Below are 14,028 nucleotides of genomic sequence, written 5' to 3' on the forward strand. Positions count from 1 at the left end.
TGGGAATCGGGTTTCAGTCACCTCCCCTTTGAGAACTCTCAGCTGAGTGGAAACTCAAAAAAGAAACATTTCCAGCCCCCTTGCCAGCCCAAAAGAGAAGGACATTCGTGACGTACATTCTCATCTGTTTCAGCAGTGAAATCTCTCCTTTATTAATCAGGCATTAGAATTTCTCTACGATTTGACACTAAATTACTCTTTGCATTTGCCCTGTTCTCCTCTACATTGTAGCCCATCCTCTGCCCACTCTAGAGGAGAAGAGAAAGTGGAGGTCAGCTTTCCCACAGGTCCAAGGAGACACACTGTCTGTCTAATACTATTTATGTAGTTGGCCTCCGGGGTCCGCATGTCTCGAGGGCGGCCCCGGCTGTCTTCTCACCCGCAGATACCACCTCATGAAAGCCTTGGGACAAGGTTTGGGGATTGCTGATGAGCGCTGGGAGTGCTAGGGCAGGGCCAGATGACTCAGGTGCGGGTGAAGCCCCGGTTACATCCCAAAGCTGCGGGCAGGGTAACACCGTTCACAGATGCACCCCTGCCATCACTGCAGGGGCTTAAAGCCAAACCAAAAACTTCTGCAACTGCAGTAAACCAGCTCACATCAGACAAAATCAGTTAAACCTGCCCGTGCCTACCAGTCATGCAAGGCAAGCAGCTGCTCTTAAGCAATACTCCTCCACATATTTCAACTCCCCAGTCTCAACTTGGACTCTTGATTACAGCATTGGAAGTCCGTCAGCCAGTGCTTCTCGATGCAAATCCGTCACCCTACAGAAACATAAAGAAAGCAAAAATCCATGTTCTGCAGAAAAACTTAAAATCAAAAAAAGTTAGTATGCAAGCGTATTGGCCAATCTAAATTGCACATGGTAAAACAGAATACACAAGCCATGAGTACACCTCCCACTTGCTCCTTTCTAGGGGTAGAACAGGATGCTATTTGGGCTTCCTGTAGGACAGGAAGAGGGACGGCTAGTTACAGTAAGAAGCCTTTCTTTTTTTCTGGAACCCTGTGTTCACATTTTGGACACAGTTGTGTTCTGCCCATCATTCAATTATGCACAAGTGAGATGATACGCTTCTTACAATGCCTGTACAGTGATCCTTGTGTTAACATTAGTGTCCACTGTGCCACGTGGGTGGATGGTACTCTGTTGCCTATTTATTTCCCAGAAATTAGGTAATTCAGGAGGGTCTAAGCAGACTGGATTGCAAGCAGGTTATTGAGGGTGAAAGACAACATTCTGAGTGGGTGAAGTTTCAATCCAAGCTCCAAGTAGCACAATTCTATTTTATTGCTACTTTCACTCACTTCTGCTTTGTAACAGTGCTTCTTCCACAATATTAGTGAATGTGAAAATAATTGCAAAAGGATTTCCTTGTCTTAGGAATTTTAAGGTGGGAGTTGTTACAGTTGCTTATTTAAATTTGGTGAAAGCAGCAACATATTCCTTGTTCCAGCCTCATGCCAATACTTAACAATCACTATCACTGTGGTCTGACAATATCGGCAGAGTCACCTTGCACTGCTGTGAAAAATTAAATTCTCCTAAAGCTGCTTTAAATTGAAGCTAAGAAGAAAAAAAAGATTATTACATATACAGCTTTTTCTTCTGTCTATCTGTCTTTCCAATTCCCCAGTTACAATCCCTGGGGTAGAACTAATTGAGCCTTACTGAAACTGATCTCTCAACTTTATAATTTAGATAGTTCTCCCACTTCCTCTTCCGTAGTCTCAGTCACTTGACAAGCACCTACCTAGGATAATAACTTGGTGCCTTGTAGCTGTTAAAAGAGAACGCTCCATCACACACAAATATATGTATTATGTGTACGTGTATGTATCATACTTTGTGTTACATATACAGACTTTGCAGTACATGTTCTCTGAACCACCAGGAGAAACTTGGTTTCTCTTGTTTGGAGATGGAGGAGCTTTCCATCGGATCTATTTGATTTTATTACTTTACTTTGTTTACTTCCCTGGAGGTGTTTAAGGCACAGGTGGACGAGGTGCTAAGGCGCATTGTTTAGTATTTGATAGGAATGGTTGGACTCGATGACCCAGTGGGTCTCTTCCAACCTGATTATTGTATGATTCTATTCTATGATTCTATATTTGTCTAGCGTCTTTGACTTCAGCCACGACAATCTAAAAACTAAGCATGGAATCCTTCTGTTTTAACATCTGCACATAAAATAACAAACAGAACCATCCAAAGCAAAGCTAAGCAAGACACAATTAACAATAGCGACAGGATGCAAATGGGAGACAGAAATAACAAACAAATGTTATCAGTAGTTATCTTGGTTAACCAGGCTGGAACATTTTTGTGGGCATAAAGATTCCAGTATTGTGTGTATGCTGGGGCAAACGGCCGATGCCTTGGTATACCTGCGACATTAGCAGCAAGCATGGAGTAAACGGCCGATGTTCTCATGCTTGCTAGGTTGTTGCAATCTTGGAATCTTGATTAAGACCCATGGGTTAATAGGAAAGGAATGCACTAGGCAGAAAACATGAAGGGGCACATCTGTGGGAAACAGGGGGGCTGCACTCTGTCGCTGTACTGCAGGATTCTCACGGGTGGAAATTCACTGGAATAGCTGCTACTGGATACAGAGGCACTATGTAAGGTTTGCACCCTCTCAATAAAGTTGATCTAGATTGTCGCCCCCATCGACGAGGTCTGTGCCTTAATTGCTAGACATTTTGGTTCTGTAGGAGCTTCTGGTGACAGCTGAGGTCTGCTAAACCCACTCATGGATCTTCCGTCCATTATATTTAACATTTGCTGTTATTGGCTCCATCTCTAAAACAAATAACACCTTGAGGTTTATTTTAACTGAGATGCTGTTGAATTTATGCACATTCTTTCTTCTTTAGCACAGAATCACAGAATCACTATGTTGGAAAGGACCCACTAGATCATCAAGTCCAACCATTCCCATCAATCACTAAACCATGTCCCTCAGCACCTCATCCACTCATCTTTTAAACACCTCCAGGGAAGGCGACCCAACCACCTCCCTGGGCAGCCTGTTCCAGTGCCCAATGACCCTTTCCGTGAAATATTTTTTCCTGATGGCAAGCCTGAACCTCCCCTGGCGGAGCTTGAGGCCATTCTGTCTTGTCCTGCCCCCTGTCACTTCGGAGAAAAGGCCAGCACCCTCTTTTCCACAACTTCCTTTTATGTAGTTGTAGAGAGCAATAAGGTCTCCCCTCGGCCTCCTCTTCTCAAGGCTAAGCATGGTGGTAGGTGTTTTTCCGTTTTGTCTCTCTCAAATGAAAGGTTCCAATACATCACTCACCATCATGCACTACAGGGTTAAGATTCCACAAACATTAAATACAGCAGTTAACCTTTGGTTATTAGACAGATAGGAGCATCATCTTATACTCACCTGCAACACCTTCCATAAAACATTGGGTTTAATTTGGTTCAGTTTATTCTACTATTTTTTATGCACTCTCAAACTCTCATATAAACAGGCTTAACCCCTACTTCTCAATCTTTATCTGCCTATAAGATGGATGGCACTTTATGAGCTTCCAGCAACTGTAGGGCATTATTCAATCCAAACCAGATCTGTAGGTGATAGAACAGTGTAGACCCTCCCAAACTAATCGGCCAGTACCTAAATTCAGGAACTCCTCTTAAAAATGCCTGTAAAGTACTACTGTTATTGGATAATGCTTAATGAAGCAACAGTATAGGAAAGAGCACTGATATATTTACAGTCATTCCGGAGGGTTCGTCTCACTGTCCTCCTTCCAAAAGCGTTCATGACGCCGAGTTTGGTGACTAAAATGTCACAAAAAACCCCCAAGTACCCTTCATGCCTTAACAAGCGAGTGAGCTAGTTTACACTGATGCACTTTCAATAGTAATTAAGTCTCTCCAAATGTAATTTCAGTTGACAGGCACAGTCCTTAACTATCATTGTCTCTATAGCTTGTCACCTGTTTATCACACTATACTTCCCTTGTCCAGCTGAACCGTGTGACCTGATGTACTTCCCTAATGCAGAGATTTGGAATAGAAAAATTAAGGTTGAAATGAATAACTTACACACAGAAACGTATGTATGAAAGCACCAGAAGAAATGACAAGGGAAAGAAGAGACAGAAGAATGGCATGACTTGATAGTGCAGGCAGGTCATTGAGATAACAGTCAGAGCCTTGAAACACACCGACTGGGAAAACAAAAGGACAGCCTAAAACTAAAGATACACTACTGGCAGAACAGGAGATAAAAGGACATGCAGTCAATCAACAACACTGCATAACGACTCACGGACCTTGGTCCCTGCAAGTACAAAAGGCACTTCCAAAATGAGCACACTCTCATCCAGCAAAAAGAACCCACCAGGAAACATAACAATGACTCAAAGCCTGGCATCCTTTGTCCTCTGTTTCACCACAAATAAACCTGGTTGGACTTGCCCGACATAGTATCTCAGACCTTGTGAAAATGTGGCTATGGAAAACAAATATGAAAGACTGACTGAATGAAATCTACAGGAAAATGGATATGAGTGACTGAAACCAGTTTGTTTAAAATGAAATCACCTTCCCCTTCCATACAGTCTCACATTTAGCTTTGCTATACCCGTTTTACATCAGTAGTCATTCACAGATTATTTAAAAATTTCAATAAAACCTAGCAGCATGTTCTTACAAAAGAATGTCAAAGAAAAGAGAGAGCTATTTAGAATCATAGAATCGTAGAATAGTTAGGGCTGGAAGGACCTTAAAGATCATCTAGTTCCAACTCCCGTGCCATGAGCAGGGACATCCCACTATATCAGGTTACCCAAGGGAAGCAAGGACACAGTAAGCTTGAAATAGCTTGTCTTTTTGAGGCAATACTTTCCCCCTTTTGCCTAAAGGAAGAGACTTGGCATACTTACCATTTCTGCTATTACACCAATGATTTCTTATTTCATGGTTCGCAAAGAAGAAATAACTGTTAAAACAAGTTGTTTTCTCAACACTAACCCCAAGTATGAAATTACAGGAAATGTCCCAAACATTTTTGTACAGTGACACATGCACAACTGTGTTAATATGAACAATCTATACAGAGGGAGGGCCAAGAAAAAGAATATTCCTCTTTACCTGAATATGTGAGGCTCAGAAAACATATTACAGGTGCAAAACAAACTGCAGGTTAAAAAGCCCTGCAAGTTTCTCGGAATGCAACTGAGTATTTTAAATTGAACAGAAAGAAAAAAGCCAGAATAATTTTGGAACAGTCAAATACTAACAGCAGTAGTTTAAAAATTACAGGATATGTGGCACCAGTGACCTGTCTTTTCTCTGTATAGCCACCAATTTATGACAATGATTATTCTACTAAACACAAAGGACAAATTACTGCAGTATCATACATTAGGAGGTTGTTTGCTTGAAAAATTTCCAAAGGGAAGCATGACTGCAATATTTTTATCATAAAATACATGACTGAATAGGACAGAAGGGCTGACAGTAATGTACTGAGATGGAACTTAGGGTACCAGATTACTTACAGAGTGAAGTCATGGCACTTACCTTGCTGGGTCCGCCACTACTAAATGGAGATACTACTCACTACAGATGCTAGCTTTAAAACAAAACAAACCAAACAAAGAAACAAAAAAAAACCCCACACACAAAAAAATCCCAAACCAAAAGAGTTCAAGGTAAGTTGATACTGTTATGGATGCTATGTTGCTATGAAATTATTATGCTTCCAGGGACACAAAATAGATAGTATCAAAGCCATAACACCTGCAAATAAGAATATGTTACTTACCCATGCCCCTTTCCCTCTTTCACAGTTAAAAGTGGCTTCAGACTTTCAAAAGTAAACCCTGTCAAAACCAGTAAGTTTCTGTTGTTGAACCTAAGTCATGGTTATAAATGACAGCAGACACCACTCTCTTACAATGGAAAACACTTATCACCCTATACAGCTAGAGAATTTTCATTTGCCTCATCCACGAAAAGAAACAAACAATGCAGTTTCTTTAATGTCTTAATGCTTCTTTAAATCTGCAATGAGACTCATTTAACTCTCTAAAATGCAAATACAGAATCACAGAATCATAGATGTATATTGCCTTGGAAATAATCCTCAGAAAGAGCCTTGGTTTGATTGTTGTTTCTTGCTCACCGATCACTCTAAGTCTTGTTCACTATCTTTAGTCCAGTCACATTCATAGATTCAGTCTAGTTCAAGAATTATATATATTATACTCTAATTTAACCATAGCCACACGTTCGAAACTGACCAGATACTTTACTGCTGGAGGAACTCAAAACAAGCACAGGACGGTCTTAAAGCTAAATAAGATGCCACACTGGTGGCCAGAAACTTCTTCAGTCTCATTTGTAAATGACAGAATATGTGTGGCTGTGAGTTAAGGTGGCTTTGAGTTAAGGTGAGCTACAGGGGCACCTCTTGTGTACAGTGCTTCCCTTCCAAGTTCATGCAGTCCACTCCTATCCTTTATTATAGATTCCAATCATCAGATTGCTATGCTGATGCTCTTTGCATGATTTCCAACATGCTCATTGTTATCCATCTACACAGCTAAATATCTTATCCACAGTTTCATTAATTTATAGCTCATTATGACACCATTCCTTTGTACAGGACAAACAAATATAATCTTGTGGGCTGAGTTGAGCAAATGCTTAACTAACAAACAAAACTTGCATTATTAAAAAAAAAAATCAGTATTAAAATTCAGTGTCACCATTTTATTGACAGTGTATTCTTCCTGCTGCATCACGTTCAGCTCTTTTTCCTTTATATCAAAATGTGTAAAGAAGAAATTGAATAAGTTTCAGAAGTGCATGATACTCAGGCTAAGGAATCAGCATGGAAAGAGACTGAAAAGTTTGAAATTATGTCCTTTGGAACATCATAAGATATCGTAAGACATTGTATTATGGAGGAATACGAAGCACTGAACAATGAAGTGAAGCAAAACCCTGGGTACATTTTAAGGCAACGTAAGAACTAGTGGATCTTAAATGAGGAAAGGAAATGTTTAGAACATTATTTACACAACTTATAATTAACATGTGAAACTCATTGCTCTAAGGTACAAAAACCCCAATGAACTGTCATGGATTCTAAAAAGGAGACAAATTTTTCTCTGCACACAAAAAAGATGTGGTTATTTTCAGGTCACTTACGTAAATTCCTTCTGTCAGGGAGGAAGCATCCAAGTGTCTGAAGATAGGATAGATTTTCCCTTCATGAGATAATCGAAAAAAACTGCCATGGGGCTTCCTGGTGATTCTTGTGAACTGGCTTGTACTGGCAGAAAAAGGGATGTCAGCCGATGTAACACTGGTCAGAAACAGTGCTAGCATTCCTCTGTTTCTAAGTGGAACATCCTATTCTTTGAAATGAGTAGCTGACATGCAAGAAGTCTGCAGACTTGTGTGTCAGGAACTTGGTAACCCTTCACCACAGGACACAATGCCAAGTTTATTTATGGTAGCTAAGTCAGTCACAGCAATAAAGCAATAAGCAAGGCAAATGAGACTGCATCAACACTGGATGCAGTACAGTTTCCCTACTAAAGCCCCCTCTACCTCATACGGTACAGCATTGAGTAGCAAGAGTACGTAACAGAGTGGAAAGCGCCACTGTCACAGCTTTGACATCAAAAGAAATTCCCCAAGGACAGCTCAACTACACACACCTGTTATCTCTGACAAACGTGCATTCAGTCCATTCTTAACCTCCATGGAAAAAAATATTAACATTTTTACAACCTACCTAGAGGGTCTACCTGAGTACTTTTCTCCACTGCCAACATTTTTATTTTATGCTTCAATTTATTGTCTTTAATCAAAGACTAAAGTTTTTAAGCCCATGACTCATGACTCCTGAACTGGCCTCCTCTTTCTATAATCCCTTTTCACCTTCTTTCAAAACTAATCATCATATTTCTGCAGTTGCCTCTCTTAAGACAGCTTCATCCTTCTATTTTTTTTAAGCTCTCCATTCTCTGTATTCTTGACATTATTCAGCAGAGGTTTGTCCAGGGCTGAGACAGTAATTCAGCTGAAGTCTTACTAACAAAAGAAAGAGCATATTTAACAAACGTCAAAGGTCCATTGCAGCTTTTAATGGTGTTTCAGTCATTAGTCCTTTCCAGTTTGACTGTAATCCACTAAAACAATGCCGCATTTGATTTTTTACAGGTCATGCAGTTAACTAATAGAAATTTCATGTAATCAGTGTTTCCAAAGTGTGCATATGAAAATACTGGGTGGGATCTTGTTGCAAACCAAAGTCAGTACATATAATAGCCATTGCTTCTTACCTCTCCTCTGGTGTATCGATCTGTCAAGTTAAAAAAAAAATCAGATGGGCTTGACTGACTTCTTCACAACTCCATGCCAACTGTTAACCATCTTCTAGATGATAACAACTTCAGCTACCTTGGTATTTTCCAGGAATTGACATCAAACTATTTGATGTCAACTATGATGTCTCAGCTCTTTCTCATGCCTCTTACCCCATTTTCTACACAGATATTCTGCTTGCCCATTTCTGATGTTATGAAATTTCTGCCCTTCAAGTTCTTCAAGGCAAGCACTAACACTCCTGAGATTGCTGCAGTCTTTTCTCCTCATTATAGATAAGCAAGATGAAGTAATAAAATGAGACTGAATACCTTATTCGAATCTGTGCAAGTGTAAGGAGATGAAAGTTTCTGTATAAGGAGGGACAGAGAGAGAGAGAGAGATACAGAGATCCATGATCAGATTGCTACGGGGCTGATAAGAAAAATGAAGAATTAGCCTGAAAAAAAGAAATACTGTGAAGCCCTGCTAACAAAGTTCGTTTTCTTTGTATCTATAAAATGTTCTACATGTGCAGATCAAAGTATTTTAATGTTTATCTTTGTGCCTTCTTTGTCAGAAACTAGATGAGTAAGCAGCATAGAAGCACAAATTATAGTCATAATTCACACCTGCTACAAAATGAGCATTTTATTTTATGAGGATGAAGTTTCTCTTTGTGGAGGGAGTTAGCACTTGAGATCTACTCCTCAGAGCTACGCAGCATTCAATGCTTTGTCAAGTTAATAGTAGCTTACATTACATTTACAGCATTAATACCATTAGTATATTCACAGAGACTCTAAGGAGGGGCTGACACAAAGGCATTACTGTGGTGATTCCGAAAAAGGACTGGTGAGGTACATGAAAAGTTTCAGAGTTTTTTCCCAGACTCATGAGCACACTCATAGGGAGGGAACCCTACGAATTTTATTACTAATATATACGTTTATTGAATGAATACACATCTGTGGATCCTACTGGGAAAAGATATTAATTCATACTGACTCAAAAAGTAACCCTTCCCGAGTGACGCATCATTATATGTGAAATTCTGGATTCCAGGTACGCAATTAAATGCTCTACTTTTCTAAGCATCTCAGTCAACCCTCTGGATAAATAGCCTGAATTGCGTAAGAGCAATGCATTTAAACCCATGAGCTAATAGATGCTCACTAGGAAGTATACAAGCCCATTGGAATGACTTACCTGCCTCACCCACATGATGTGAATTATAATTGGTCTGAACATAAGGAGAGGCCTAAAGTTTTCTCTATAAATGCTGCCACACAACCAGAACTTGAAGTCTTATCATATAAGCCTACAGTTGCTCACAGAAACACAAAGTCCAAGGCACAGAGAAGAAAGGAGGCATGGCTGGTAAGTAGGAAAACAAAAAACCAAGTCTCTTTCTGCATATGGAACGGACAACTAAATATATACCTTATGTTTGCTTTCTCTCTGGGATTCTGTTCTGTAAAGGGCTCTGGTTTACTGGAGTATACTGTATGTTGAGATTATGAATAAGTTATTTCAGCATTTTTCTTTCCTAAATTTTCCAAAAGCATAAACAAGGAAAAGAATATCATCCATCCATTACCATTCTGGAGTTAAATCTTATAAACTGCAAACAGAGCAGAATTTGTGGCAAACTGTGAACTATTTTTAGCATGAAACTTAACGAATCAGACAGTAGTTCAGTTATGAATGAATCTTGTATTAATGGGAATATTTGTGCCAAAACCAAACTACGGGCTGGATTCCTTCCTGCAGATTCAAAGTCAGAAAACTGCAATGCCTTTTTAACTGTTAAAATCAGTGTGAAAGGCAAAGACACTTTAAAATACAGACTAAGCAAGCAGATGTTCAACAGTGAAGCCTGAGCTTAGGAGGAAAGCGAATCAACACACTTTAGCAAGGTTGGCCATGTTCTCACTGAGCCCTGACCTGCTGGGACCTTTGTGAAAATGTGTAACGAGGCCTCAGAGCAGACAGATGATGCCACTTTGCCTCTTTTTGGCACAGGGCTGATGCTGTGCTGGCTTTATGTGACACAGGCTTGAAAATCCCAGGAAACTTAATAAAAACAATCATTCACAGAGCAGAGGCTTGACTGCAGAAATGGCAGGCCTTGTTTTCCCCTCATGGAAGTTAAAAGAGGCATGGTTACCCCATTCCACAGTTTTAGGAGAATTGATTGCACAAACTCTTAGGATGTTAAGTGCTCGTCCATATTCTATTATTTGAAATAATTCATGTTATTGACCTGATATTAATGACTGTCTCAAGGTATCTGCTAAGTGAAATTACTTGTTAAGTGTTTACTTGTTTAAGAGCTGAACACAGGCTGGGAGGGAATCAAGTGCATATGACAGGCATAAGGTTATTGATTCCCTCATAAATCTTCTCCGCTGATCACGGCTTAAATAAATGGCAAACCACAATTTGATAGGCCAAATTGAATGACTGGACTGAGTAGAAAAATCTTTCTTTTTAACAAAAGAATTGTACGGTAAAGTGGACAGTAAAAACCTTCATCTACGGCAATGGAGAAAAAAACACAAACAAATTGTTTCTGCATTGTAACACTTCCTCTTAAGCAAGAATTTGCCAATAACTTAGCCAAGACATTCTAGCACGGTGATCCCTGAAAACTTCCTCTTTTAAGTGTCACACACTAGCGTATCCTTCTAAACCACAATTTTCTCACCACACAAAATGCAGAAGCAATAGCAGCATTTAACGAACAAACTGGTATTTACTGATAATGGTCAAAACTTGCTTGTGAAATACCCAAGGCACAAAAAATATCCAAGCCCAAGTTCAGTTGGAGATGTCAAAAGTGCCTGGGGATGCTTCTCCCACTGCCATGCACAATATTAATGCAAAACCCTGCGAGGGTCTGTGTGCAGGTGTGTGTGCACATAACTGTTCTCGCTCCCTCTCTCATCTCCTCCTCCTGCCTTCACAACACACACATCCTAGTTTTTTTATGCATCTGTAGGCCAGGCGCTAATGAATCTACCTTAACAGAGTCCAGAAGGTGGTGCATAAAGAAAAGGGAAAAGCACCTAAGAATTTGATAGTGTGATGTTTTTTAAGGGTTTTGATAGTCTGCAGCACATTACGGCTACTGATGAGTCAGCAATTTGTTTCACGGTTTCACACTCCAAATAATTATCTCAGCTTCTGCCTGTCACCTCTAAGCTTCAGTGTCGTTACAACTAAGGGGAACATCACACCCGCAAGCATCTTGTTTGTGCATTAGAGTTAAGCATGTTTGCCCATAGAATGGGACAACATGTTGGATTCTCAGATAAAATGAGCAGAGCTGCGTAGCGATGCGAGCCTGAAAACAGGTATTCTTTGCTGATGAGTGTGCAGCAGTAGCTGGAATTTATAACTTCTGAATAATTTCTTTACTCCATTCCAAGGGAAGGGATGTGTGCATAAGTGGGACAGGTGGGAAAATACGTTTAAATATAATAGGCTATAAATAACAGGCTGTGTGTCGTGATGTGGGAGCTGTCTGGGGAGCCTAGCCTAGGTTCATTCCAGTCTGCATGCTGTCAGTTTGTCTCATTCCTGCATACTGGTCCCATGGTAGTTTTTGAATTTCACATATTAGTATACATCACTACTATGTCACTGTCAGTCTGCCTCCTGGAACAAAACATCTCATCTGTAACGAGCCAAGATCCCAAGGGAAGATCTGAGCCCAGCTAACAGGGTAGCCTAATTTACACAGGCAATATGGGAGGTGACTTTGCCAAGCTTGGCCGCCCTCAAAGTCTGGCTGTTGGAGAACTTCAGGATGGCTACTTAGGGCATTGCGAATGGAAGGGGAAGGCAAAATAAGAAGTATGTATTGGACAATATATAGGGCCCAGAAAACATCTCAGCCAAATGCTTTTCTATATGGGCTTGATCAATCTACATCAGGGGGTTCCAGTCCTGAAGAGTTCTGTTGCAAGTCAGTATGTACCACTGTTCTAAGGGCCCAGGTGTCTCCCTAGTGTTATTCACAAATGCAGTACAGCTGTCAAAAACCACTTGACTTCCTGTATCTAGGACAGCAGGAGTGGGTTTTGCTGATGAAATTCCTTGCTTAATTATCCAACAAAGGAATGAGAGGGCAGACAGAATAATCTAGGCTTCTCAGCATACCGACACAGTCCCCAGTGAGTCAATATTGCCTAGTAAGGGCAACAAGGCTGGTGAAGGATTTGGAGTACAGGGGTTATGGGAACGGCTGAGGGAACTGGGGTTGCATAGTCTGGAGGAGGCTGAGGGGAGACCTTATCACTCTTTACAACTGCCTAAAAGGAGCTTGGAGCCAGGGTGGTGTCAGTCTGTTCTCTAAAGTAACAAGCAATAGGATAAGAGGAACTGGCCTCAAGTTGCGTCAGGGAAGACAGGATATTAGGAAATATTACTTAACCAAAAGTGTTGTCATGCACTGGAAGAGGCTGCCCAGGGAAGGGATTGAGTCACCATCCCTGGGGGGATTTAAAAGATGTGGGGATGTGGTGCTTAAGGACATGGTTTAGTGGCACAGTTGGCAGTGCTGGATTAAGGGCCGAACTTGATCTTAAAGGTCTTTTTCAACCTAAACAATTCTGTGATTCTGAATCATGGCCATATGGTTGTAGCATGGTGCTTTAAGGGTATGTAAGGAAGAACTGAGCTCAGAAAGAAGAAAGGTGCAGACAAGCTATTCTAGGGACTGATTTCCCATCCTGAAACAAAGACACAATTAATAATAGGTGACATTTAATAGAATTTAAGTGTTATTGCAAATTAATACAGAGTTGGTGGGGAAGAGGACAATGTAAAGAAGGAGAGAAAGTAATACTGACTGGAATTAGTCTATTTGAAAATATATCCTTCAGTGTTCAGTGCTGAGCACTTCCTCCTATATATTCATTTCCTTAACACGGTTACTGGAGTGAGGAAGAAATCTGCCTATCACTGGAAAAGGATGTCATGGATTATATAGCTGAACCAGTTTGCAAAGGATGACTCTGATAAAACTTACTCTGGGTACATGAAACAAAAGACTAAGATGGCTTAGAGCTTTCATTTTCTGAGATCCAGAAGAATATTCTCTTGCTATCCACCAGAGATTCAAGCACCCACCTGTGCAATCCTTACATTTACAGCCACCATACAAGCTCTGAGATTAGCACCCAGATGCCTGGGTCAGGCGCATTCTGCTTGACTAGCATTCTGGCTAGTGTTAATATTTCTCATTGATTCAACCCTTAATCTCAAGCTTTGCGCATAATCTTTAATCCAAAGGTCTTGTATGTATCACTCATCTGTTTTACAAATAAAGCGCGCCAGAGGCCTGCAGGGCAGCTTAGCCAGAGCTGGGAATAAACACGGGAAGCTGATGCAACAGCTGCAACTTGTTCTCCTCGCTATGCTGTCTTCCAGAATAAATTGTCTCTGTTTTTTTTGGAACATGCTGTTTATATTATCATATCATCAAATACCAAACCCAGTTATGCCACTGACCTATAGAACAATGGTAACCAGCACACTATTGCTGTCTCACACACACAGGAAAAAGAAAAAATAAAAAAGGTTACATATGTGACCAAATAAACATTAGCAGCTATTTGGTAAATTATTGGGTAAATAATCACTGACTTTTATTTTTGTTGCAACA

At 40.4% G+C, this 14,028-nt stretch overlaps 1 protein-coding gene across 1 annotated transcript in view; it reads right to left on the reverse strand.

Moving 5' to 3' along the window:
• CCNDBP1 (cyclin D1 binding protein 1) overlaps window positions 1-14,028 on the reverse strand; it is an 86,467-nt gene that overhangs the window by 4,362 nt on the left and 68,077 nt on the right. The window contains exons 18-20 of the mRNA XM_069872148.1: window positions 7,191-7,314; window positions 5,800-5,857; window positions 636-768 (exon numbers count right to left, since the gene is read on the reverse strand). The gene's annotated coding sequence lies outside the window, so the exon portion shown is untranslated. The remainder of the gene's footprint in view (window positions 1-635; window positions 769-5,799; window positions 5,858-7,190; window positions 7,315-14,028) is intronic.

This window comes from Phaenicophaeus curvirostris, chromosome 18 (assembly GCF_032191515.1).
Source record: "Phaenicophaeus curvirostris isolate KB17595 chromosome 18, BPBGC_Pcur_1.0, whole genome shotgun sequence".
NCBI classification, from domain to species: Eukaryota; Metazoa; Chordata; class Aves; order Cuculiformes; family Cuculidae; genus Phaenicophaeus; species Phaenicophaeus curvirostris.